The following is a 26,407-nucleotide window of genomic DNA, read 5'->3' as shown; positions in this document are numbered from 1 at the left end:
TTGGTTGCTACCTTTGGTGTTTTTACACCATAAAGCCTAAATAAATACAATATAAAAGTGTAATGATCAGGTAACACTATAGGCAATTTCCTTTCTGTACCTGTTTAGTAAATAAATAACGATACACACACACACACCAAGTAACAGAAATCAGTGGCGGATCTAGAAGGGTTTCTGGGGTTTCGACAGAAACCCCCTTTTAAATTTAGCTCAGTGGTAGTCTAAATACATAAATATTGTTGTACTGACAATTTGTCATATCAAACAGCTATAATATTATACTATTGTATTTCATGCCAGGGGCGTAGGGAGGGGGGTTCCGAGGGGTTCAAGAATCCCCCCTGTAAAATTTAGACTTCTGCAAGCAGGATCCTAACACTCCATTTAGTGTGGCAGGACAAAATGAGTGAGTAATATAGTGGCACAGCACAGCAATTGATAAAACTTGCATTCATCTCTCAGGGAAGGATTTACAGAGGTAACTTGAGCACTTGTTAAAAAGATCGATATACTCTAATAGAGCAGTCAGGTATATACTCTAATAGAGCAGTCAGGTTTGTACTCTAATAGAGCGGTCAGGTATACTCAAAATAGAATGTACATTCTAACATTAATATTAAATGCAAAACTTAGCATGACCTTATACTGCTATAGCTTGGTGTGTAGTGTTTAAAGATATAGACCTCCAGTAATTTATCACTTGTGTTATCAATTATGCAAAATGAATTCATGCTATGCATATATCTGTGTAGTTATATTGTTTTGATTGTTAGTCATTCCATTTGTATCAGTGGATTCATGACTCCTATACCAGTGAGATAACTATAACTTACAGATTACTATATGTGTCTCTATGTGTTATGCTGTCTGTTTCCACTAGGTGGCTTTATCTACTACTAGCTTCATCCCAGGGGCACTTATATGCATCATAATTAATGTACTTTTTACATAAAATATAGCAATTTGCTGAGTTTTGATTCATTAAAATATTGAAAGTCTCTCAGCAGCTGGGGGCTGTGCCCCCAGATCCCTACTTCTGGTAACTCAATGTTGGTCCTGGAACCTTCCTTCAAAAAATCCTGGCCACGCCCCTGACCCTTCTCTTTGCTGTTAGCACTTTCTGTTGAGCTCATATGACCAACCATTTCCCAATCAATCACTACCATACACATCCTTGTAAAATCTTTGAAGTGTGACCTATATTTATTGCTATAGTAATGGCTATATGTTGATCTAGATACACAACCAAGTACCACTATGAAGATTCAGAACACATTTGCACAGAAGGTACCATGTGATCTTGTAGTGCAGTGAACAGTGTAGAAGATACGTACATGTGTACTCGATGAGCCTTTCAAGTAAGCAACATGTGTCCTAGTGTACACTGATTATATGTCACCCTTGTGTGAAAAATGACAAGAAGGAGAATTTAATCACGGCTTAAATCAACATCATTTGATGAGTGAGTAGAAGTACACACTGTATTCATGCACTTGTACCACATGTATATGAGAGGACGTGTTAAGTGTAAAGCAATTTTTTTAAAGTAGCAATTTACTGCTCTAAGATTACACTTTTTAATTAGTGCAAGATGTACAGTTATATACATTATATTTGAGTAAATTGCCTAATGTGGCAGCTTATATTAATAATCTCGCTGTTGGAGCTGTTGGGTTTGTATAGAACTCCTTTTGCATCTATCACTGTTCTTCAATTCAGTTGGAGTGACTTTACGCTTCATAGGCAATGTAATACTGAGTCGTATGTACAATATCATTGCACACAGGCAGTTTCACAACTTGAGGGTGCCACTAAAGGTCATGCTTACTGTATATATGTAACAAGTGTCCAGGTATTCAGAGGCTTTAAGCCTTCTCACAGTTCCCTAGTGGGATAGCATTCACATAACGTATATTAAGCAAGTGCCCCATTTAGTATATAGATATATATATATCATATTACGCAATGAGGTTAGTATATGAAAAAATGTGTAACATCAGTACAAGAATGCACATCAAGTTTAGATTAGCTATCGTGATCACATTAAATATTACCATGGGATGGTGCCACCTTTATCAATCAGCTTCAAGGTACCACATCTAAAGATTGCTCACATTAGGGATGCCACGATAGTCGTGACATACGACATGTTGTGACATAAAGCTCCATGATATGATATGACATAGGCTTCTTTATGTCATGACATAAATATCTCCTAATAATGCACACTTTTCCATTCATTTTGACCAAATTTAATGCAATAAGTATGAGAAAAATTGACGCAATGTTGTTTGTTGATGTCATAGTGATGTGTATGTCGATATTTTTGCATGCTTGAATCAAAATATATAGCTATACAGTTTCATAAGTAACAGCTTTAGTTGTGAAACTTCATGAATTGCTTATGTCGTGACATATGACATGAACCTCTATGACATGTGACATAAAAATTTCTATGTCATGGCATCCCTAGCTCACATATAATTGAACAGTATTGTGTGTGCATAGAAAGCAACAAGTAGTGCAACACTATAGTACCATGCTCCAAATGTCACATAGATTCTCATATAGCTTATAGTAAGTAGGATTTGTCTCCTGAACATGCCCTCCAGTATCTAACTAGTGCAAGTAATAAACCACTATTGCAGCTATATAAGACATTTCCTGCCTGCAAGTGCACATGAAATGCAGCTATATAATGCAATTTGTAAATACATGTAAAAGTATTCCCGACCTCCATTAGTTAGGGACATGTTGTATACTGGGAAAACAAATATTATTCAACTGCCTATAAATTATGTGACTAGGTTTGGGAAAACCGGTCTTATCGCCCATGACAGCGTATTTGATTTTTCACCCAGAACACAAAGTGACGTGAATAAACTATCAAATTTCATCATCAAATTCAGTGGTCTGCTTTTACTGGCTGCTTTTCCTTAGCACGGTGGTGATCCATGCAAGTGGTCTGAGGCCCTAATGGAGCTCTGACCAGCCTGGAGATTGTTGTATGAGTGCCGTGGTGTTGAATAAAGACCTGTGCTGAAAATGTCCTTTCATTTAAATCAGTTTTGAGATTCCACCCCTTTTGGAGCTCGTCTGATACAGTCAACCTTGGTTTAAAAATATCCAGCATGGTGGGAAACTTAGCTGTTGGTTACAGTATAACAGGTGTGAAAATTGGTGCACATAGGTTCAACCATTGATGAACAGTACTACAACACACTGAATATTTTAAACCGGAATTTCTCAATACTTTTAAATAGGCGATAAGACCGATTTTCCCAGGCTGAATCACATATTGTAAGGTATATGTGATATGTACTTCAGGATCATCAACCAAGGCATATTGTAGTCCTACTAGCCCTACCCCAGGATAATTTTTCTTGTACTTAGTCATTTAACCTGAGCAGTGCACAAGTGGTTCATTCATTGAGCTATGCTTCCCAAACTTACTTTTGGTTTTGCTTCTATACATATTAATGGCTGGTATGCTAAGCTGTAATTACTTCTTGCATGTTAGCTTTGTAGAGCAATCGTGGAAAATAAATTTGTGGGTGTATGCATGCAAACTGTATGTACAATGATAGTCTTGGTGGTATTTTTTCTTATAGGGGAACAATTGTAGCTGGAGTTATGGTTGTCACCATGGTCATTACAACAAACAGGTACTGTATATCTGTACTTGCCTACGTGCACAACATCAAAAACTATTTCCTAGAGACAGTGTTGAAACCATTTTGTCTGTGTCTGACTCTCGATTTATTTGAGTTTGACCCAGACTGGATCATGTGTGAAATGAATTAATTTGTTAGTATTAACATGTCGTATTCTGCAGCAGCCCAGTATCCTTCATGAGCCATGAGCACTTATTGTGATTAGTGTCTATGGCCATATGTTAAGCCACGCCCAGTGGTATTGCAGTCTGTAAGTATGCAAAAATCCATGTCTGTTACTGTCTGCAGGCTTACATGAAGCCACAACCACTTATCGATTGCTATTGTACATGACATGGTCTAAACTACTGTAGACCAGTTTCTTCATGAGTCATGCCCACATTAATAAATGTGTGGAATGTGTGATACTATTTTAAAGTATACGTGGAGCCATGCAAATTTGTCAGTACAATATGTTGAAGTTTGTTGATACGCTCACTTACAGAAAATACATCTGTACCCTTGTGTACTAAACACACTAGTAGAGCACTAAAACATAGCTGTTGGCACACACCTCAGTTTTAATTAATCCAAGCCAAATCTGAGTCAGTAGTAGTAATCGCTGTTAAGAGAATCCAAGCCAAATCCAAGTCAGCAATAGTAATCGCTGTTAAGAGATACCTCAATTATGAGGTTGTTTATCAGGTGATGAAAAGTTGATAGGTAGCTACGTAGCTGTATGACATGGCTATTTTAATAAAAGAGCCCAATAATTCAAATAATATAGCCTAATGTATGTCGCTCTTCCATGCAGTATAGTTTGTACATTATGTATGGTATCTTGGGTAATGTTGCCAGGTAACTGTTGCTATGGTCACTGTATACCAATTATATTTTTTGTTACAATGACATAGACACATACAGCCATATAGTCCTACTATACTCATTTTTGTACTGATGACTTGGCTGACCCACTGACCTGAATAGTAATCCCTGACGTAGTTAAAGCAGAGACAGAGCTAGCATATTATAATAATTGACATAGCTTGGAGAATAATGTTGTGTGCTAGATCCTAGCTCTTCTAGTTACAGACCATACAGTATGACAGTCATAAAGGTTACTGCAAGAGTAAATAGTGAACAAGTAGCTATGAAACAGTTTTCTAAATGCACATATTCAATGGGTGTGGCTCCCTAAGTCTATAGATAGCCACTCTGCCAACACACAATCCGTTGTTTGGGCATGGCTACTACAAATATGCCTATAGATTTCTTGAGAAGTGGGCATGGCTCCCATTAGTTTCTTGATCATATGTGACTAGATCTGCAAGAATCCCACATGTTAATGCAAGCCTAATTTTACAGTACAACGCAATAAACCAATGGGTGAAATGTTTACGTAAGTAAAAAAAAAATCTGTAAATTTTTTGATTCTTGTTTGCAAAGTGCTAACGGCAAAACCCTTGGTAACATTATGATCCCCAAAGCAAGAGGAATTCCAAAACCTTTGTGTCGTGTCAGTACTCCTAAATACATATGACCAATAATCTGCCTCGCATTGGATGAGCAGTTCACTATCTTTTTCCACATTTTCTCCTTAGCCCTGGTCGTAGTAAGGACCTGTAGCAATGGATTCACCTATTCATGGAGAACCCAGTGGTGTAAGTTTCATCTTGGTAGCTGACTGCATTCATAAGTTATGACTGTTAATTTACACACCTATAGTTTATTTGCCTTATTGTCACTGTACAAATTGATTTTTCTGCTGATACCATTTTGTAGGGCTGTAACTACTGGCTTCTAAACCTGAAACTTTGGTTTACCATTCTTTTGGCCATCTAAATAAAGAAAACGTAATAAAATGGTATTTGACAAAACAAAATGGTATTTGACAAATGCATGAGCATGTGGGGTTCTTGCAGATGTGGTCACAAAATTATACACGTCCATTTTCAGTTGAGCTTGCTAATTTACTATCACAAAGGTCCGGATTAGTGTATATTGTACTTGACCTAATTATAATGTGACTCAAATGACCCAGAGGAATCTCGATGACCCAACTTGTGCCAATCCTGACTCGTATATATATACAATTATTTTTACTATATTTGTGGAATGACTACATTGATTACACTCTTGTCTATATTTTGTTGTAGCTACACAATAAACTTCTTGTGGTGTAGACATGGAATTACACTTTTTCCATATGTACATTAAGGTATGCTATGCCACCACTAATACATTACACATTATGTATCACTTGTTGACATAGATGTTCCCATCACCCTGGTCTGCTGGATGATTGCTACTTCTAACTTTGAACATTTTTATTATTATATACATATACTTATGCACTGTGTATGATTTACATTATGTTTGCTATATTGGTACACTATGTACATGTTTGTTTCGTTCTTACATGGAATCCCGACTGTTTGAAAGTGTATAATTGGGTGGGGAAGCTGATCATGAAGTGTTATGTTATTAGTAGTAAGGTGTCCTCTGATTTCAGTGATGCATGTACATGTGTGTGTGTGTGTGTGCACCATAACTTTCACATAACTTTCACATAACTTCCACAAATGCTTCAAATATCACCTACATCAGTTTGCATTAAGAAACACATGCCTAGCTGCAAATATCATTAATAGCTACAGCACAATGGAAGTGCCATTACATAACCTGCTACAGTTTCAATTGCATATACCACAGATCCAGAATGGGTTATACAAATACATGTACTAGTTTATTACTCAATCATTAGTAATTATATTATTGACTCATAACAATGCATGCACATAATTCCATAATTTTCAGTATTTTCACAAGCGTATACAGAGAGCACTGGTACTCTTTTTGTTACCCCTTCCCTTCTATACCCAAAAGCATGCTATAAAAATGTTGATGTGATAGCTATCGTATGATCAGTGTTCAGGTTTTAATGGTTTTCTTCAGTACATTTGCCTCTGACTTGTTGGAATGTAGGCATTGAATTGATAATACAGACTACTTGGCTGTGTAGCTAGCTCCTAAAGCAGTCATGTACACCCATGTACACCCATGGTATTTACAACACCCTAGGGGAGTATTGTAGCACTTGGGGTGTTGTTGAACACCACAATGTCATTTTACTCCCCAATAATAGCTAAGCCACTGTAAGGGTGTTTGCCTACACCTAGGTATATTGAAACCCACAATTGGATGCTTCTATTGAAAATTAGGTTATAAGTACAGTTTGCTAACTTCTATAAGAGTGACTTGGAAACAACTATGTGGTAAGTATAAGGTGTTGCAAATATATTATTGCGTACTGCTAATGTGCTTTGTTGTTGGTAGTCATTGAGTATAAATTGAAATCAACATGAAGGTTACTGGAATGCTATAGCAAGCCTACATTTCTTTTCAACAAAATGCCACCATGGAGAGCACTAGAACACCTTTATAGCTATTCCTAGAACACCCTTAGGGAGTGTTGCAATGCCCTTGTAACACCTTTTAGTTGTTCCTAGAGCACCCCTGGGGAGTACTACAACTCCCTTCAAAGGAGTTTAATTTAAACAGCAGTTAGAACTCCCCCAAAGGTGATTGGATTACACCCTATTTTTAACAGTGTATGATTTATAATTAATGATCAGTCAGTCGGTGTGATTCCACGTGTGTTTGAAGACAGAAATATGTGTTTCCTGTAAGTGGGTGTGGCTTTGTGCATACCATATTAAAGTGAGCATGACTACCATAAGACTAGACCATGTCTCTACAAGTACACATGTCACAATTAATTTTGATTAGTGGTTGTGGCTCCACAAGGCTGCACAGACAACAACGGATATGAATTTGTGCATCTGTACAGACCACTATAGTAAGGATGAATGGGTGTGGCTACATGTATGAATGAACATACTGTATATGTACAGTACCTGTTTGTTGTAATGACCATGGCGACAACCATAACTCCAGCTACAATTGTTCCCCTATAAGAAAAATACCACCAAGACTATCATTGTACATACAGTATGCATGCATATACACTCACAAATTTATTCTCTTCTACAATAAATCACGATTGCTCAAGCTAACATGCAAAAAGTAATTACAGCTTAGCATACCAGCCATTAATACGTATACAAGCACAACCAAAAGTAAGTTTGGGCAGCTTAGCTCAATGAATAACCCACTTGTGCACTGCTCAGGTTAAATGACTAAGTACAAGAAAAATAATCCTGGGACAGGGCTAGGAAGACTACACTGTGCCTCATGAATGTAAGTTGTTGATCCTAAAGCACATATCACATAGACCTTACAATCCATTAGTTTTCCTTACTGCGGTCTGCTATAACCTGCCTATGTGAAGCTAGATCCATCTGTGGCAGCCCTGTAGTGATTAGAGCACTTGACCTTACAACATCTGAAGGTCACTCAGGTGCTTCATTTAAACATCATTGTCCAGCATCTTACCATCTGGTGCTGGGGGTGGTGGCAAGGGGTGCTGATCACTCCGGGAAAAAAAACAAAACTTTACAATCCATCATGGCAAGATATAAGCAGTTGAATATTTGTTTTCCCAGTATTCAACATGTCCCTAACTAATGGAGGTCGGGAATACTTTTACATGTATTTATAAATTGCATTATATAGCTGCATTTCATGTGCACTTGCAGGCAGGAAATGTCTTATATAGCCGCAATAGTGGTTTATTACTTGCACTAGTTAGATACTGGAGGGCATGTTCAGAAGACAAAGCCTCCTTACTACAAGCTGTATGAGAATCTATAGTGACATTTGGAGCATGGTACTATAGTGTTGCAGTACTTGTTGCTTTCTATGCACACACAATACTGTTCAATTATATGTGAGCAATCTTTAGATGCGGTACCTTAGAAGCTGATTGATAAAGGTGGCACCATTCCATGGTAATATTTAATGTGATCTCGATAGCTAATCTAAACTTGATGTGCATCCTTGTACTGATGTTACACAATTTTTCATATACTAACATCATTGCGTAACATGATATATATATATATATATATATTATAAATGGGGCACTTGCTTAAATTATAATATACATTCTGTGAATGCTATCCCACTAGGAATCTATGAGAAGGCTTAAAGCCTCTGAATACCTGGACACTTGTTACATATATACAGTAAACATGACCTTTAGTGGCACCCTCAAGTTGTGAAACTGCCTGTGTGCAATGATATTGTACATGCGATTCAGTATTACATTCCCTATGAAGCGTAAAGTCACACCAACTGAATTGAAGAACAGTGATAGATGCAAAAGGAGTTCTATACAAACCCAATAGCCCCAACAGTGAGATTATTAATATAAGCTGCCACATTAGGCAATTTACTCAAATATAATGTATACAACTGTACATCTTGCACTAATTAAAAAGTGTGATCTTAGAGCAATAAATTGCTACTTAAAAAAAATTACTTTACACTTAACACGTCCTCTCATATACATGTGGTACAAGTGCATGAATACAGTGTGTACTTCTACTCACTCATCAAATGATGTTGATTTAAGCCGTGATTAAATTCTCCTTCTTGTCATTTTTCACACAAGGGTGACATATAATCAGTGTACACTAGGACACATGTTGCTTACTTGAAAGGCTCATCGAGTACACATGTACGTATCTTCCACACTGTTCACTGCACTAGAAGATCAGATCACATGGTGCCTTCTGTGCAAATGTGTTCTGAATCTTCATAGTGGTACTTGGTTGTGTGTCTAGATCAGCATATAGCCATTACTATAGCAATAAATATAGGTCACACTTCAAAGATTTTACAAGGATGTGTATGGTAGTGATTGATTGGGAAATGGTTGGTCATATGAGCTCAACAGAAAGTGCTAACAGCAAAGAGAAGGGTGTTATCAATTACAGGCTCTGGTGATGCCCTTAATATATAATCAGTCAGATAAATAACGAAACACATAAACAAATAAGAAAGAGATTAAAGTAAAGTCTTGAGGTGTTGGTCACACAAACATACTCAAAAATTACATGCACTTCATGTACAAATATACATGCAGGTACTACATAACACGGTGAGCAACCAAATAATTTTCCTATCAGGATCATCTCTTACTGATGACAGTGTAGATACACAAATGCTCACCTAGGTGAGGGTGTCTGTGGGGCATGGCCCCAGGTTAGGTCAACTGTGGAATACATTCATTACCAGCTGCAGACGAACTACTTTGCTACTACTACACCATAATGTTTGCTCTCTTTGTCTCTCTCTCCGTGTGTGTGTCTCTCTGTCTCTGTCTCACACTCACAAACACTGCAGTGCATACACAGAAAAGTACAATATACATCCCCAGATCTACGGACACTGAATTTTATAACCAACTAGAAGTCTTTAATTTTGGCCAGCAAAGCAACACTGGCATGTACAAATGCCTCAGAGGGGACTGGCTCCAAAAATCTTAGCTAAAATGCTTTTGAGTTGTTTTTCTTGCGCTAAAAACATGAAGTTTATGTGTAGGGTTTCTCTAAACCAATGCAAGGAACCCTAACCCCCACAACATGGTCAGGAATACGAATGCTGCCAATAGTCATACGGCTCTCTAAATCAATCACCCTGGAGGCAGCTACCACCAGACATCTAACTCAACTAAGTGACGTGCTATCCAATGGCCAGATGCTATGTATACTGCTGTGACACCAGCTTCCTTCACAAGTGTCATAGGAAAGCTGGATCAATAAGTCATAATGGTCAAAGTGACCATAAACAATATCCACTTTAAACCACAGCTCCTGATCACATTCTACACACCCATGCCGTTATCATTTTTACCACCAGATAGAAATGGAGAGATCACATAAACATGAAAAGCATGCATTATGCCACTGCATAACTACAACTGGCATGTACAGTACGTATGGTAGTTGAAAACAATTATTCTATTATTGTAACTGTGATTGTAGTCATGGAAGGATTGTAATCTTACCTTGCCCATAGATCCCTTTACACCATGCCTTGCCTATACATATACTTAGCTGCTATGCATCACAACTTGATTTACTAGTTAATCTACAAGAACTACTGTAATCCAAGGCCTAATGATCACCTACGGTATGACTTGTATAGTAACGGTCCCTTCTATGCCATGTCCCCTGGTACTTACTACAGGTGTAATACAAACAAATAGCTATTTGATAGGTTATGACTAACTTTAAAACTCTTCTTGCAGTTGATGACAGGTTGAGTTTCCTCCCTGCCAAACTATGTACAGCAATACTTGATCACTCAATGATTTACTTTACATCTCTCCTGTAGTCGATTTCATCTCCTGACAGGCCATCTCAGTGCTAGAGCCGGTGGTGGAAACGGGTCACGGCTGATAATCTCATGAATAAAAGAAACAAGAAAAAAAACATGATTCCCGGCCCTGCCAAGCTATAGGTGACACTGAGGTGTACTACGTACATACGAGCGTTTGACAGTTAAAGACTATACTTTTATAAAGTCTCCTCGTAGTCAGTTTCATCTGCTGACAGGCTGAGTCCCTTCCCTGCTAATGGCTAAAGGTGTACATCAAACTTCCCAGGTACTGTATATCACCCTCGACTGGATAATCATCCCCAACCCATCGTGTGCAGACTGATCTAGCATAGTGCCTTTTATATATATTTGTTAATGTACAAACTCAATCATGAGTATATTTTTATTCGGTACCCACAGTGACTTACGACTAAACCTGTAACATGTGACACAGGTATTTACCGGTTAACTACCTTAAGCAGACCTCTCAACCTGGAAGCAGATCTGGTCGTGAGAAAGCCAGCCACCCATCCCCATGCAGCTGTAAAGCCTACCATCTTTGTGATGGCACTCATGCACATACATTTGTTTTAACAAAAATTGTTGTAAAAGGTACAACTAGCTAGCTATGTGGGTGCAATACTGCTGTTTACCGCAGCTTATAATCTCTCTATGCTATAGTGTAGCCTACTATACGACAAGAACCTACTATTTTGCTCCATCATTGAATCACGTGATATCAGTCTTTCAAATCAGTTGTACTGGTTCACCAGTGATTCATTGTTGAAATCACTTCTCATTTCTTGAGTAATCAGTATCCAGCTGTGGATTTAGCGTTCAACACAAAATTTCCGCACAAGTACATCATGAGCCGAAATTAAGCAATAAACATTTGTAATAACACAATAGACTCTTTCCAAAAGTACGTCATTGCTATGGCAACACCTTTCCGCCATTTTGAATGGGGCCACGGTAAATAATCTCGATTGCGCTCCATTGAAATCTGGTGTTAACAGCAGCTTGAACAGAGCCGTAATGTTGAGGGACTACCCATCAATACCTTTGGGGTGGTAGAATTAGTGTTTCTGGTTAAGGTTACGGAATAGTTTTAAATGCGTCGGCGGAACAAATTACAAAACCTGCTTTAAACCAAGCAGGGATAATAATTTCAGCAACTGTGTTGTGTTAGCAATACAACTAATTGTGCTTGTTTGTTTTTACTACAGAACAACGACTGTTCTTGGGTGTGTGGTCTACAATAGAGCGATGTTTTATAAAAACGCGCCGCCAAAAACCAGACTAACAGATTACTGAATCCTTATAATTTCAACACAAGTGGCTAAACAACTAAAATATCTAGGTCCTGTGGAAGCGATTTTTTAAGTTACTGGTAGTATGGACGTTTTATTGAACTTTTAGTAGTTTTTTCGGGTGAAACAAGCTCTTTGAAGACTTGTATCCGAGTCACTCAGTTTCACTTTTTTTTTTGCTTGAAATGTGGTAAGGGGTAACCATTGGTACTACCAATGGTGTATGTGGTCATGTGAGATAAGTAGTTGATAGAATTGACCTCACTAATATTCCATTCTAGGCTTTCCATGTAACAATCATTCGCCTGTATCATCCTGCCGGTTTCACTTTTTTTTTTTGCTTGAAATGTGGTAAGAGGTAACCATTGGTACTACCAATGGTGTATGTGGTCATGTGAGATAAGCAGTTGATAGAATTAACCCCACCAATATTGCATTCTAGGCTTTCCATGTAACAATCATTCGCCTGTATCATCCTGCATATCAGACAATTCAATGTATTTTAATGTCATTCAGCTACAGTATGAAAATGTACTGCTTGTTCAATTAGAATTTTAAAAATAAAACTGATTCTACAAAAACCTGTTAATTTTAGCAACTTTTATATGCTCAGCTGTATAGCACGTATATCATATAGGGGGTGGGTGAGTGGGAGGGTGCGGAGGGGAGGGGTGGTGGACCGCCCACGCGCAAGAAGTGGTTGACAGTGAAAAAACAGTCTATAAGTATCATACAACTGTTTAAATATATACGTTCTTTGATATAATATATGCATTAGTTTGCCAGTGATAGTTATAAACGGCGAAAAGAATGTAATGAATTGCCCGCCCACGCCCAATTTGCGCCTTCGTTAAAATGGCCTTGCTCAAAGACGATTAAATGTCTATGACATAGTTTTCTGTATAAATACTTTGGTTTGTTTATCATGCTGTAATATTGTGCTGCTGTGTTATGCTATAATAATATTAATGCTTATATTATTTAATGATGTTTGTTTCTATTACTTTAGTGCACGGTGGGAGGTGGAAGCGTCCATGATGATGATTGGGCAATGTGCAAATAAGGTGAGTGTATGCTTTGTAAAAAGAAGCCCACGTAGCTGTGCAGGGCTCATCTTCTGTACAGATCAGCTTCTGTATAGTCTTTCATTATTTTATTTTTCCCGAGGGGTAGCCAACGCCCACGCAAAACACAGAAATGGTGTACCAGAGGGGTTGCCAATGCCCAAGCAAAGCACCAAACTGGCGTATACGAGACTCCCAATCTTTATGTATTTTTAAAAGCATTTAGTGATATTGCTAACTAGTAACTACCTGTACAGTTGTTGATCTACATCTTGTTCTAGTTATTCATGATCGATCATTGTCTACTTTGTTAAACTCACTTTCTCCTTTATTTTTACATGATTTTGGATTTAGGATTTGGTTTCTAATATATTTGTGTATTTCTGATTGGATTTCTCACATAGCATACAAGATTCCCAAGGCATTGGCTACCCCTCGCTTTTTACCAATAGCCAGTTCATCTCTAGTTGACAAAGATTGATATTACAAACTAAATTAAATTCTTGATCACAGATACACATTTCCTTTGTTGCTATATGTGGCACACCACAAAATTAACCAATGTAAACAACCATTACCATACCTTGTAGTGTTTTATTTTTATGTGAATATGTAGTGAAGTGTGTGTGTGTAGTGTGTGTGTGTGTGTGTGTGTGTGTGTAGTGTGTGTGTGTGTGTGTGTGTGTGTGTGTGTGTGTAGTGTGTGTGTAGTGTGTGCGTGATAAAGATTTTTTTTAAATTCACCAATTTAAATGTGACTGTTTTTCCACAGGTTTATACGTTGGAGAACTGCAAACAAGTAACTTGAAATTTTTATAATGACCATTTTTCAAAATATTTATTTGATTACATGTACACAATACAAAGATGTATCACGTGATCAAAAAAAGTTATTAGCATGATGTACAAGGACTATTGACCATTGAAAAGTTGATGAATTAAACATTCAAGAACGTAATACTTCTCCATTGCAACTCGCCCACGCAATATAGCGCGCGCGTCATTAATAATCAGTGCTCAGCCAGGGTATGCGACTATTGGATTGAGATAGTGATTTTTATAAAATTATTTGTACCGTGTAAAACGTTCGTCACGAACGGTATAGCTAGCTGAAGTATTCAAGAAAGGATAGATCTAGCCTGGTATAACCTGGAATCGTTAAAAAGTTCGCGCCTGGATTGTTGAGGTGAGCCAATATTTTCATGGCCAATGGTTCTATGTGTAATGTTAAACCCCCTACTTTGTACCATGAAGAAGGCCGTATTAAGCTGTTACATTTTACGTGAAAGTAGATGTCATGCTGGCCATTCCTGCTAGAACCTGGAAAGGGTTTAAAAGTTATCTGACGATCCATAACAGAGCCTTGAAAACCTGCTTCCAATGTAGACGCGTGTATCTTGCCAATAAAAATTTTTTTATTAAAAGTCGCTTAATTGTTGGATATGCTGGGGAGAAACATGCCAAAAACGCTTCCACAGGACCTATCAAATTTAATATACAGTATCACTATGCCCCAGAAAAGCCAATAGAGCCTACAGCTTTTGCTGTATTTGGCGGCGGAAAAACATGGTAGTGACAGCTGGAGCTGAGCGATGTACGGGCTGGCTTACTTGTGTTACTACAACAAATTGTAGTGTTCTACCTGCCTCAAACTACACTGTAGCTACATAAAAACATTAAATATGAAGGACTTCACCTTCATTTAAAACTTTTCACACTGCTAGACTGGTTTTATGGGCTTCTCAAAAAGTATCGATAGTCATTCAAAATTTTGAATGATTGCCCGTGACTATACCGTAACCTTAAAGGCAGCTGGTTATCTAGTCTCGCGTGCCAGACGGTTTGTGTGGGGGCGGCAAATAAACCGTCTGGTCACTGTTGCACACTTTCCGTGAACTCACTGGAATGCAATTAGATTACATCACGGCATTGTTTTGCACCAAGGATGATGTAATAATCGTTCCAATCACCTCTGTGAGCAGACTAAGACGATAATTGTACTGGTATTGTCCTGGTGACGTATTCGAAACATTGCTGAACGTCCTACTCTACAATTCCGCCGTTTCACAAATCCGTAGTGAACCATAATCGTTCTTATACCAATGCTTTTAAGAGCCCTGTACTAGGGAAACAAAGATCCTAAGCCCATGGCGTTGTTAAACTTTCGAAAAAGTAATCTGTAGCCGAGATTCAGTTCTTTATTACACTAAGAATTTGAATTATTAGTGTTTGTTTTGTCACAGAGTCCGCGAAGCGATCTGATTGGCTCTGCCAACATTCCGGCAGTGGTCCCGGAATGTGTGCAACAGTGACCAGACGGTTTATTTACCGCCCCCACACAAATCGTCTGGCACGCGAGACTACTGGTTATCATGGCTGAACAAGGCATGAGACATCGACAGCAGTCAACAACAGTAATTACTATGTCAGAGGTTTTGTCAGCCTATACAATTAAGTTTGCATGATCAACTGCCGCTACAGTCACTATTATCAGTACAAGAGTCAGTGAGGAATATAAATGGTTAATATAATTCACTTGGGTCTACAGCTTATACTGTTTCAGCTAGTTACTGATATACAAGTAACTACCATAGTAATGTGGTTATTGAATATATAGTCAAAATGCAAAATTTTAATTCACATGTATATACTCATTTCAGAAGTATTATAAGGGGTGTGCAACAACAGTTTCAGAATCAACAAACTTTGGTTTCTTATTATACAGTACTTTTAACAGTTTGTTTTTATCTGCTTTACCAGAATATATCAAATAGAGAGAATACAGCGTAATATGGCACGATTTGTGATGAATGACTACTCCCGATACAGTAGTGTTACAAGTATGTTAAACCATTTATCCTGGCCCACACTAGCAAACAGGCGAGCTTACCTAAAACTATTATTGTTTTACAAAATTGAGAAGACCCACCATAAGCTTGACACCATTGGATTCAGTCACACGAGGTCACTCCTGCCGCTATACCATCCCTTCCATCAGAACTGAAACCTTTGCACACTCCTACCTACCCTCAACTATCAAGATGTGGAATAATCTCCCCGAGTCAGTGGTGATGATCAACAATTTAGATGAATTTAAAGATAAACTAGCACACTATTTGTTATAGCACTCATTTGTATGATTATCTGTGTTGTATACTCTGCATGAGGTTTACACAGTAATAATAATAATAATACCAGTTAGGCACTGGAGGCAAAGCCTGTACGAGGTGTTTACCATGAGACAGGGAACCTAGACGAAAATTGTTGACTAATGTGAAACGGGACAAATACCTAAAAGGGGTTTTAAAAAATCTATCCCTATAGCCTGACTTTGATCTACAGGCCACTCGGATACCGGCCAAACGCCACACTCCACTGGACAATTGTTGAAGCAGAAGTACAACCTACTACAATGGTACCATTCACCTAAAAAGTGTTTGCCAGCACTCCCATTTGTATATACACACATTTAAACTCTCAAGAAATTAGGATACCCTCTACTAAGGATACTTTTCCATGGTCCCATTTGTATTCTGTTCAGTTCATCCCAAGGTGTTCATGCGATCATACCTAGTGCTTCATATGAAAAGAATTACGGCCAATGAAATCCCAGTATTTTCACTGTATAGTACAACATTCACATGTGACTGCTAGATACATGTCAGATTAAAATGTGTGCTATACAACTATCAAATACTACACTTTACTAATCTGCTACAAGTATATAATGTTGGTCATACTGACTCATGCAAGCTCCCTGATTATCAACAGTAAGTCATATTATCAAAGAGTATAATACCAGTGGAGTGTTTTCTCATCAAAATGTTTTTAAGGTCTATATGGTACTGTATCAAGGATGACATCACTGGATATCTCTTTGGATTAAACTTAACACTGAGTGACATAATCATATGGTTAGAATTTGTGCAATGCGGGTATCCATTCTGAGAGAGAAAAGATATCTAAACTGTTCAGTCTAATTGGACTTTATGTCTGTAGCACTAGTAACTGAGTCTAGTTAGTCAGCCATCACTGTACTGGAAGATACATACTAACATGAAACTTTCACTTTCACAATCATACATTACTGTATGTATAACGATGTCACATAAGGTGATCATGCCACATTATATAAGCTACGTACATGGAAATGTGATTTACCAGTTCTGTATGTGTTCTTACAAATGCACAGTTAACCACTGCACACTAGTTACAATGCCTTAGTTACTTAACAAGTCATATTATGAAATGATGTACCCACTATACTGTTTGCTGAGGCAGCAGTTTCACCTCAAATGATGTTGTCTTTGTCTCAGAAATTCAGTTTACAGCACAACTCAGCATCTGTCATATCAAGAGTTCCAGACTTCGTGAGCTCCCGGTCTCCGTCCCTATCCTTTAATAGTAAGATCAGAAGGGTAGCACTGAATTGATCTGCCAGATTGAAACTTCACACTGACACTGAAAAAGTAGTATCTACGGTCTGTACATTCCGCTCCTTGTCCTTACTCACAATGATTGTCACAAGTAACAATTTATGCTCATAACAAAGCCATGGAGAGTGGAAAATTGACTGAAATTATACTTGCTAGAATCCGAGAATCATGGCCATCGTCTTAAATTTCGTCAGAAGCATCCGTGGTTTCCTTTTCCTATTTCTTTTCTTTAAAATACACGAAACAACTTCACTGCAAAGACTGAATACGCCATGCGCATGGCATGGTCTCGGGCATGGCAGCCCCATTCAAAATGGCGGCCGAAAAGTGGGCGTGGTTTTGGAAAGAGTCTATTGGTAGGATTTCGCCTTATTCTTCACCTTCCATGTGTGCTGAGTCTTTTCTCAAAGGATTTCACGTTCAAATAATGTTCAGTTCATTGAGTTTGACAGCGAAGTGACACATTCAAAAATACGGGAAACCGCCAAAATTTCTAGCTCAAAATACAGAGGCGCCCCACTATTCTAATTAACTGATCACGTGATACCTGCTACAAGACGTTTTGGGGCTTAAATCAAGGAGATTTAGCGTGCTTTAGGAAATTTTATTGAAAATCGTGAGAAATCGTGAGATCAGCAAGCGGTCGTGATATGAAGGCTGAAATCGTGTGTCTCACGATCAAATCGTGAGAGTTGAGAGGTCTGCCGGGTACCCGGTCTGCCCATGGGTGCGTAGAATATACTATCTACAAGGGGGTGTCACTCAGGCTCTTGCTGTAGGTAGATCTGCGACCGCAGTCAAACTCTAAGTCAACGGTCAAGGCCACTAAATAGCTCTTACAGTGGGTCAAGGGTCAAGACGATACGGAAGGTTCGAAACCCACAATCGAAAACTATACGTAGCTATTACCAAGTTTACGGGATTATACGTAACTCACAAGAAGTAAGGATCTCCAAGAAGATGTTTTAAAGCTCCAACAGGCATTTCGCCGTAATTATAATGATTTTTCTCTCCCAGCTGCTGGTAGCACGCACTAAGAAAATATTATGCTAGGTTACAAGCGCAGGTGCGTATAGGAAAATAGAGAAATAAGTGTAGGTCAAAAGTTCGACAAGAAACGCTAAAGTCACAGGTCAAAGACGATAAGCGCTGCAAGTCAAGGGTCAAGGTGAAATTTTCCCCGGTCAAGACTTTGACCGCGGTCGCAGATCTACCTACAGCGTGAGCCGACATGACACCCCCTTGTATCTATGGTCTGCCTTATAAAGGTAGCGCTGAAGTAATTATGCAAAGCCGTACAATGCCAATTTGTCACAATTATAATTAGCCCACGTGCTTAATTAGCTATTTTAGGGTGGTGGAGAACTCCGCTTGTGAACCATGTAGTCTACGTTTAAAGGGTTCTTATGATAGCCTGTAATGTTGTAGCCTAGCAAGTTTCGTGAAATCAACCGCTTTAATTTCTTGGTTATTAAACTCAGAACTTACGAGCCGATTTTAAAAATAACTCACTACGACTGTGCTGGTGTTAGTGACGTTCCTACGGGTGAGTGGATTTGTTTGAGTTGTTCCATCAAGAATACCCGTTCAGTGCAAGTTCTTTGACACTGTTCCAAAGAGGGGGCCCGTATACAGACTACTCAAGCACTCACAACTATCATTAATGACTGTATTTCTGGTGATGCTGGTGTCTTACCTTGGTGGAAACTTCTGTTTTTTGGCTGCACAGCTTTAGCTATCCCTGACACATCTAGTAATGATTCATCTGGCCCTTCTCTTATCACTATTGTAAAGCATCAAGTTGCTTCCAGGTCTATGGATTTTTCCCTCTTCTGTACAACCAGCGCTCTCCTACAAGGCCTGACCCATCTTCGTCTAATGACTCAACTCTGCGTCGCCGAGTGGAGGCCAAACTCTCGGATGGTGATGTTACTGGTGCAGTACGCCTTGCTAGTTCCAATGATACTTTGGCACCTTTTGATGATGAGACATTATCTGGTCTTCAGTCGAAACATCCGTCCTATCCTTCTGACTTAGAGTTCCTGAACCACCTCAGGATGATTCTTCAGAGGTTCTGTCAGTTTCGTGTGCTGTTGTTACTCGTGCTATCCGTAGCTTTAAAGCTGGTTCTGCAGGTGGTTTAGATCGACTGCGCCCCCAGCATTTCAAGGAGTTGATTTCCAAGTCTGCTGGGGAAGCTGCATGGGGTTTGTTTGTTGAAGTCACTTACCTTCTTGGTCAACTACATGCTATCAGGGAAGTTCCATCCTGTTTTTCAACCATTCTTTTTTGGGGCAAACCTTGTGGCTTTACGAAAGCCTGGGGGTGGTCTCCGCCCTATTGCTGTTGGTAGTGTTTTTCGTCGTCTTGCTGCAAAAACTGCTTGCCTTTGTTTAGGGAGTGAGTTGGGACTTTTCTTTCGCCCAGTGCAGTTAGGTTTTGGAACCTCAGGTGGGTGTGGGGCAGCGGTTCATGCTGCCCGTCAGTTTTTGTCATCAAGTTCTTACAGTCGTCCACTAGTTCTACTCAAGGTGGACTACCGCAATGCTTTCAATAGCGTCAGGCGTGACCGCTTTCTTCACGTTGTGAGGGAGAAGTTTACTTGTTTATTTCCCTTTGTCTGGCTTGCTTATCGTACCTCAGCTCACCTGTTTTTTGGTGACTCCATCATTCCATCTGCTACTGGTGTGCAGCAAGGTGACTCCTTGGGTCCAGTCCTTTTCAGTCCATCCATTCCTTGGCTAGTGAGTTTGTATCAACATTTAATGTTTGGTATCTTGATGATGGCACTCTTGGTGGCTCACCAGTCTGTTTTAGCAGATTTTACAACTATTCTGGAACAATCTTCTTCCCTAGGGCTCTCCTTGAACCTTTCCAAATGTGAAGCATACATTGCAGGTACATCTTCCACCCCCTTTGTTGACGAACTACAATCTGTTGCACCTGGTGTCCGTCTCCTTGATTCTTCAGAGGTGACTTTGTTGGGTTCCCCTATTACTCTTGATGCACTACCTTCAAGTTTCGAATCCAAGCTTGGATGTATTCAGACTCTTATTTCACGTCTGGAGACTTTATTTGCTCATGATGCCTTTTATCTGCTGCGTCATTGTTTTTCCATCCCCAAACTCCTTTATCTCCTGCGCACTTCTCCATCCTGGAGGGTTTCTGGACTTTTAGTGAAGTTTGATGAGTTAATCCGCACTTCCCTCCAGACTGTTACCAACATAAACATCAGTTCTTCTGTGTGGGCTCAGTCTATTCTCCCTGCTGCCAAAGGAGGTTTGGGGATCTGTAGTGCTATTGATTTAAGTCTGCCGAGTTATCTTTCTTCCCTTCATAGCACCTCTGAACTAGTTTCTTCCATCTTGACTCCTTCTGGCTTAACTTTTGAATCTTCTCTCCTCCACGAGGCTCTTGAGCAATGGTCTGCTGAGTATCCTATGCCCCCTGAAGACTGCAGACATTATCAACATAATTGGGACGAACTGCTTTATGAACACCATTTTTCATCTCTTTTGGACTCTGCCTCTGATGCTAAAACAAAGGCCCGTCTATTGTTAGTTTCCTCCTCAGAGTCTAGTGCGTGGCTTGGTGCTCTACCTGTACCTTCCTTGGGCACTAAGCTGGATAATAAATCTTTGAGGATTGCTTTTGGTCTACGTCTTGGTGTTCCCATCGTTGTCGAGCATACGTGTGTTTGTGGCAGTAAAGTTGATGTTTTTGGAACTCACGGTTTATCTTGCAGGCATAGTGGAGGCCGTATTCCTCGGCATGCTGCAGTGAATGAAACTATTTGCCATGCTCTGGTGTCTGGAGGTGTACCTGCTGTTTTGGAGCCAGTCGGTGTGTGTCGTAATGATGGTAAGGGGCCAGATGGCATGTCATTGATTCCTTGGTCACGGGGTTTACCTTTGCTCTGGGACTTTACCTGTTCAGACACCCTGGCCCCATCTAATTTATCTACTTCTGCAAGTGGTGCCAGCCGGCTGGCAAACTCTGCAGAGTCAGCTAAGTTCAGAAAGTATTCTTCTCTGATTCCATCATTTCACTTCTCCCCTTTATGTGTTGAGACTCTGGGTGCTTGGGGATCATGTGCACGCTCATTAGTGAGGCGGATAGGTTCCCGGGTAATGGAACAGTTTGGTGATAATAGGGCCACCCAATTTTTGATTCAGAAAGTTGCCATTCATGTTCAACGTGGCAATGCTGCTTCTGTAATGGCAACGATACTATCATCCCAGGACTGGGCAGAGTTTGTCTCTCTCCACTGTTTGAGTGTTTTATCAAGACACACGATAGCGTGTCGTGCGGCCCAAGAAGCCGGCGCGCCACACCGTGAGTATATTAACAGGAAGAAAGAAAACGCAATTTTCACACCTATGTAGCTCTGTGATCCCTTATCCGATTGGAACCAAATTTGCTACAGAAGTGCCGACCAGTTATGGGAGTCTACATACCAAATTTTAAGAAAATCGGTCCAGCCATTTCCGAGATACGAACGAACAAAATTTCGTTTTAATTTCTTCGTTTTTTTCTTCTTCATTTCGCACACTTCGCAAAATCCGCCATAAAACACGAATGCGTGCTCCAATCCGGCTGAAATTTGGCACACTTGAAGGGCTCATTAAGGCGGATCTCAGTACCAACTTTGGTAGGAATCCGATTGAGATTCACGGAGTTATGATCGATTATTCGCGTAAAATGTGGTCGAGGGTCTGTCACGCCCACAGGGTAAACCCCTTGAAGGAATGAGTTGAAAATTGCTATGTAGATGGAGTAACCATCGTAGGAGTGTCTTTTTGTGGTTTGAAAAGAATCGATATAAAGACCATGGAGATATGACACAAAACCCAACCTGTGTCACAATTACGCAATCGATTTTTATGAATAAAAAAACTATTAGTTTTCACGCGTAACAGGCAAACCGCCTAGAGCAATGAGCTGAAAATCGGTGTGTAGCTGGAATAATCATCATAGAAAGTCCTTGTAGTAGTACAGAAGAATCGGATTACAAACCACTGAGTCAGGATTTGAAAGCCAACTATGTGTTGCAAATGCGAGATCGAGATACTCTAATAGAACAGTCACCCTAATAGAGCATTCGGCTACGTTTATAACTTCCTCCATTAAAGAATTATATTACATTGCAAGTTGTTCTGTAGGGAATTCAGCTACAACCAGTTAATCTGATAGACAATTCAGCTACAGGCAAGTCATCCTGTAGAGAGTTCACCTAGAAACAATTCACCCTTTTACTTACTTACTTAATATTAATTAATTTTGTACATATATTGCACTTACATACTCGCTTGCGAGGTTTTGCAATTATCATAATAATAGTAATGATAAAAATAACAAAAAACCTTGTAGAGAGATCAGCTAGAAGAAGACACCTTGTAGAGAGTTCAGTTACAAAGAAACTATGCACCATGTAGAGAGTTCAGCTGCAAACAAATCACCCTGTAGAGAGATCAGCTAGAAGAAGTCACCTTGTAGAGAGTTCAGCTACAAAGAAACCATCATGAAGAGAGTTCAGCTGCAAAGAAATCACCCTGTAGAGCATTTAAATCACCCTGCAGAGAGTTCGGCTGCAAACAATTCACCCTGTAGAGAGATCAGCTAGAAGAAGTTACCTTGTAGAGCGTTCAGCTACAAAGAAACCATCATGTAGAGAGGTCAGCTGCAAACAAATCACTCTGTAGAGAGATCATCTACGAAAAGATCACCCTGTAGAGAGTTCAGCTAGAAGAAGTCACCTTGTAGAGAGTTCAGCTACAAAGAAACCACCATGTAGAGAGTCAGCTGCAAACAAATCATCCTGTAGAGAAATCAGCTACAAACAAATTGCTCTGTAGAAAGATCATCTAGAAGAAGTTACCTTGTAGAGAGTTCAGCTACAAAGAAACTATCTTGTAGAGAGATCAGCTACAAACAATTCACCCTGTAGAGAGTTCAGCAAGAAGAAGTCACTTTGTATAGAGAGTTCAGCTACAAACAATTCACCCTGTACAGAGATCGGTTTGAAGAAGCTCTTTGTAGAGAGTTCAGCTACAAACAAATCACCCTGTAGAAAGATCAGCTAGAAGAAGTCACCTTGTAGAGAGTTCAGTTACAAAGAAACTACCACGTAGAGAGTTCAGCTACAAACAAATCACCTGTAGAGAGTTCAGCTACAAACAAATCACCCTGTATAGAGAGATCAGCTAGAAGAAGCTACCTTGTAGAGAGTTCAGCTACAAACAATTCACCCTGTACAGAGATCAGATAGAAGAAATTACCTTGTGGAGAGTTCAGCTACAAAGAAGCCATCATGTAGAGAGTTCAGCTGCAAACAAATCACCTGTAGAGAGTTCAGCTACAAACAAATCACCCTGTACAGAGATCAGCTAAAGAAGTTACCTTGTAGAGAGCTCAGCTACAAACAATTCACCCTGTACAGAGATCAGCTAAAGAAGTTACCTTGTAGAGAGTTCAGCTGCAAAGAAACCATTATGTAGAGAGTTCAACTATAAACAAATCACCTTGTAGAAAGATCAGCTAGAAGAAGTCACCTTGTAGAGAGTTCAGTTACAAAGAAACCACCATGTAGAGAGTTCAGCTACAAACTAGTGACCCTGTATAGAGACATCATCTAGAAGAAGTTACTTTGTAGAGAGTTCAGCTACAAAGAAACCATCATGTAGAGAGTTCAGCTACAAACAAATCACCCTGTAGAAAGATCAGCTAGAAGAAATTACCTTTTAGAGAATTCAGCTACAAAGAAACCATAATGTAGAGAGTTCAACTACAAACAAGTGACCCTGTAGAGACATCAGCTAGAAGAATTTACCTTGTAGAGAGTTCAGCTGCGAAGAAACCATCATGAAGAGAGTTCAGCTACAAACAAATCACCCTGTAGAAATATCAGCTAGAAGAAGTCACTTTGTAGAGTGTTCAGTTATAAAGAAAACCACCTTGGACAGTTCTGTAATAAATATAATATTATGTATTTTATATAGTCATATATATAATTTGTATACATTTACTGATAAAATATTTAAAGTACATCTGCTTCATCTTTTCTTCTTCCTGTGGTAAAGAAAAAAAAGATAGTTTAAAAAAGTCTTAGATTTCACTTCTTTTTGTATTTTTATACCCCAAAGCCAGCCTATGGCCGGCTTTGGGGTATAAAAATACAAAAAGAAGTGAAATCTAATCAAAAACAGCTAAGCTGTAAAAAAAGGTGCGGCCCCAAAAAGGCCATGGTGAAAAAAGATGTGAAATCCAAGGTGGCGGCCAAGAAATGGCTGTGATGGTAGGTTAATGGTAAAAATTTTAATAACGACAATTCAGGTGAATTTGGTGCCGCTTGGTCTTGGCACAAAATTTACCTGAATTGTCGTTATTAAAATTTTTACCATTAACCTACCATCACAGCCATTTCTTGGCCGCCACCTTGGATTTCACATCTTTTTCACCATGGCCTTTTTGGGGCCGCACCTTTTTTTACAGCTTAGCTGTTTTTGATTAGATATTATTATCTTTGTGGTTGTATAGCTTGTAAATATCTCATGTAAAAAATAAAAAAAACTCACCCCATAAACAACCTAACGCTAAGCCGCCTTGGCTCTTATCAGGGGCGGATCTAGGATTTATAAAAGGGGGGGCTAACTCAAGGTACTAATCTCTTGGGTGGAGGTGTGCGAAGTACACCTTCCAGCATGCTGGAACTAGGGGGGTCTGGGGGAATGCCCCTCCCCAGGAAATGTTTGAAAAATAGATGCTAAAATACTGCAATTTGGAGACATTTCTACATAAAATGCATATTTCGGCCTGTAGATATTTTATATACTGCCTTTAGATATATATGGCTCTCTGCAGCATTTGCTAATGGAAAGGTTTGGGTAGGTTCAGACAATCAAGCACATAATGTACTCTCTCACAATTGCATGCATGATAGAATAATAATGTTGCAACTGGAAAATTTTGAAATTTGAATGATACGAGATTGAATCTGAGAGCATTTTCAATGGAAATTGTGTACCTGAATTAAGTATCTAATCAAAAACAGCCAAGCTGTTAAAAAAGGAGTGCGGCCCTTGAAAAGGCTATGGTGAAAAAAGATGTGAAATCCAAGGTGACGGCCAAGAATTGGCTGTAATGGTAGGTTAATGGTAAAAATTTTAATAATGACAATTCAGGTGAATTTGGTGCCGCTTGGTCTTGGCACAAAATTCACCTGAATTGCCGTTATTAAATTTTTACCATTAACCTACCATCACAGCCATTTCTTGGCCGCCACCTTGGATTTCACATCTTTTTCACCATAGCCTTTTCAAGGGCCACACTCCTTTTTTTACAGCTTGGCTGTTTTTGATTAGATTTCACTTCTTTTTGTATTTGTATACCCCAAAGCTGGCCTATGGCCAGCTTTGGGATTTTTAACCTATATTTTTTTCTCTACCACAGGAAAAAGAAAAAGAAGAAGCAGATTTTATAAATACTTTAACTCATTCTGATTTTATCAGTAAATGTACAAATTATATTTATAATGCATATATTTATTACATGTCAATTAATCCCTACAGGATAATTATTTTAATAATTTTGCAGTTGATCTCTCTATTGGGTGACTTGAAATGTAGCTGAACTTTCTACAGGGTGATTTGCTTGTACGT

At 39.1% G+C, this 26,407-nt stretch overlaps 2 long non-coding RNA genes across 10 annotated transcripts; one reads left to right on the top strand and one right to left on the bottom strand.

The window, feature by feature from the left end:
* Positions 1 to 7,271: 7,271 nt before the first annotated feature.
* Positions 7,272 to 19,668, bottom strand: LOC136262160 (uncharacterized). Of its 9 annotated transcripts, XR_010704145.1 has the most exons (4): positions 15,011 to 15,602; positions 11,650 to 11,762; positions 10,851 to 11,024; positions 7,272 to 9,418 (listed from the first exon to the last, which is right to left on the bottom strand). It is a non-coding gene; the product is annotated as an uncharacterized lncRNA (long non-coding RNA). The 9 variants fall into 9 exon arrangements; XR_010704147.1 differs by lacking the exons at positions 11,650 to 11,762; positions 15,011 to 15,602 and adding an exon at positions 19,447 to 19,668; XR_010704139.1 differs by having other exon boundaries at positions 10,851 to 11,762; positions 15,011 to 15,110.
* On the top strand, positions 12,982 to 16,529 carry LOC136262162 (uncharacterized). Its single transcript, XR_010704148.1, has 3 exons — positions 12,982 to 13,314; positions 14,087 to 14,500; positions 15,975 to 16,529. It is a non-coding gene; the product is annotated as an uncharacterized lncRNA (long non-coding RNA).
* Positions 19,669 to 26,407: the final 6,739 nt, after the last annotated feature.

Source organism: Dysidea avara, chromosome 7, assembly GCF_963678975.1.
Source record: "Dysidea avara chromosome 7, odDysAvar1.4, whole genome shotgun sequence".
NCBI lineage: Eukaryota > Metazoa > Porifera > Demospongiae > Dictyoceratida > Dysideidae > Dysidea > Dysidea avara.
Note: the sequence above shows the minus strand (reverse complement) of the source record. Positions and strands in the feature narration are given on the sequence as shown.